Raw genomic sequence first — 2,512 nt, 5'->3', positions numbered from 1 at the left:
TTTTTTTTTTTTTTTTTTTTTTCGAGACGGGGTTTCTCTGTATAGCCCTGGCTGTCCTGGAACTCACTCTGCAGACCAGGCTGTCCTCGAACTCAGAAATTCATCTGCCTTTGCCTCCTAAGTGCTGGGATTAAAGGTTTGCGCCACCACTGCCCGGCTAATAATAAGGTTCTTACGATTACAGATAATCTGCTGGCTCCTCTCCTCTTGGACCTTCGTCTTCCCTCCTCTGCCCCCACTCATCTTCCTTCCTTTCTTCCTTCCTTCCTTTCTTTTTTTCTTTTTTCCTGGCCTCAAACTCAGATCTCCCTGCCTTTGCCTCTCCCAGTGCTGGAATTAAAAGTGTGTGCCATTACACCCGGCTTCTTCACCCCCTTCGTTAGGGCAGATATGCAACCCCTACTCCATCTTGCCCCTAAAGAGGACTATTCACAGAGAGCAGCATATGTGGAAACCTAGGGTTACGTGACCCCTAAGGACAAAACTAACTCTTATGGGTATGTGTGATGCGAACATGGGTGTGCTTGCCTCTACAAGTGTGTGAAGGCCAGAGAAGGATTTTGGGCGTCTCGCTCCATCACTCTCCACTTTATTCTCTTGATCTCAGAGCTCTGCATTTTATCTACATTAGCAGGCAGGCAAGCACAGGAATCCTTAAGTCTCTGCTAACCCTAGTGCTGCAGTTACAGGCCTGAGCCAGTAGGCGTGAGCCAGCTTTCTAACAGGATCTGGGATCTCAACTCAGACTCTCACACTTGCTTTGCAAGCACTTTCCCGGTTACCTCAGACTCGTTCAAAAAGCACCGAAGAAATAGTCACTGGACCACATACATGTAACGGTCTTTTAAAATTTTTATTTTTCGGGTGCTGGGGGGCGGACCAAGGGACCTGCGTGCACTTTACACCGCTAATCTCCCTCTCCCTCCTCCTCTCTCTGTCGTAGCTCAGGCTGGTCAAACTCACTTTGTATCCCTGAACGTCTGATCTTCCTATAATTATAGATTATAGGCGGCTACCACAATACCCAGCTTTGTTTATTTTCTGAGCCAGAGTGTCGCTTTGTAGTCTAGACGGGCCTGGAACTCCCGGCGCTCATCCTGCCTCAGCTTCCTCTATCCCAGTCTGGACATTTAAGACCTAGGAATTGTGGTCCAGGGCTCGGATTATGCAGGTGCGCCAGCTAATGTTTCCGGTAGAAACTCCCAACAACCCTCCGGTGGTTCTGACGAGCGGAAACCGTGCTTTGCTCTGGATTGCAAGGACTGGGCGTCGCGGCAGTGCGCAGGCGCTGACTGCCGCCTAGCTCCGGCGAGCGATTCATTCGGCTTTCCTTGCAAAGCCGCGGGCGAGACACAGTCTCCCCACGCTCCGCGACACCGCGCATGGGCGAGCCCGGACCCACCCGAGGGGCAACCGCCGCGCCTTCCGGTTCCGATGACAGCGGCGCCGGAAGCCGGCTGGGCTGCAAGACTAGGTGACAGCCTTCGGGCTCCGGGTCCCGGGGTGCGGGGCGCCCCGACCAAAGCCTGGAGCAGTCGGCCACTCCCTCCAAGGGCTGGTGGCGTCGCCCGGACTCTGACGTCCCATCTTAGTGCACCTGACTGGGTCAGAGGTAACCAGCTGTGGGCGGTGGGGTCCCGGCAGGGCACTGCAGGAGGGTCTCTGGGAGGATAAGTAGGAGTTTGCCAGCCTTTTGCGCTATAATGCGGGGTAAGTCGGGGTCGCAGGATCGTGGCATACCCCTAGGGTAAATGGTGGAGTTTCCTGTCCTTTCAGTTTTAGGTGAAGAAGAGACAATGTGAAACTTTCTAATATTTATAGGGATATGTTTTGAGGGTAAAATACAGGGCATTAACTGTTGTGGTTTGAGAAGATGACACTTGTGTAGAGACCTAAATAAGCCAGCTATGGGATAATGTGAGAGAGTTCCGGGGAGAAGATAGAGGCAGAAATAAACTGGATGTACCCTGAAACAGAAAGGCCCTTGGTGGTAGAGTATGGCAAGTGATGGAGAGAGCCATTGGAATGAGGATAACAAGGGAGTTTGGATAGAACTTTTGTTTTCCTTTCAGTTGTTTGTTGTGTTGTTGTTGTCTTTGAGACAGGGTCTCTTATAGTCTAAGCTGGCCTGAAGCTTCCTAAGTAGACCAGGCTGGCCTTGAACTCACACAGATGCACCTGCTTCTGACTCTCATGTGCTGAGGGGATTAAAATCACTCACCACCATAACCAATCTCAGATTTATTTATTTTCTTTTATGACGACGATGATGATGGTGGTGGTGATGACGACAACGACAGCATTTCTCTACATATCCTTGGCTGTCCTGGAATCCACTGTGTAGACCAGGCTGGTCTGAACTCACAGAGATCTGCCTGCCTCTGCCTCCTGAGACCTGAGCTTAAAAGGTGTGAGTCGATGAGCAGTGGTGGCGCACACCTTTGATCCCAGCACTTGGGAGGCAGAGTCAGGCAGATTTCTGAGTTCGAGGCCAGCCTGGTCTACAGAGTGA

At 51.5% G+C, this 2,512-nt stretch overlaps 1 protein-coding gene across 3 annotated transcripts in view; it reads left to right on the top strand.

The window, feature by feature from the left end:
- The first annotated feature begins 1,285 nt into the window (after positions 1-1,285).
- Positions 1,286-2,512, top strand: part of Rmnd5b (required for meiotic nuclear division 5 homolog B) — an 11,785-nt gene continuing 10,558 nt past the window's right edge. The window contains exon 1 of one of the 3 annotated variants that reach the window (XM_031352846.1): positions 1,286-1,612. The gene's annotated coding sequence lies outside the window, so the exon portion shown is untranslated. The remainder of the gene's footprint in view (positions 1,613-2,512) is intronic. The other 2 variants (XM_031352848.1, XM_031352845.1) reach the window with 2 other exon arrangements.

The sequence above is a fragment of the Mastomys coucha genome, unplaced genomic scaffold, assembly GCF_008632895.1.
Source record: "Mastomys coucha isolate ucsf_1 unplaced genomic scaffold, UCSF_Mcou_1 pScaffold5, whole genome shotgun sequence".
Classification (NCBI taxonomy): Eukaryota; Metazoa; Chordata; class Mammalia; order Rodentia; family Muridae; genus Mastomys; species Mastomys coucha.
This window is presented reverse-complemented; position numbering and strand designations above follow the sequence as displayed.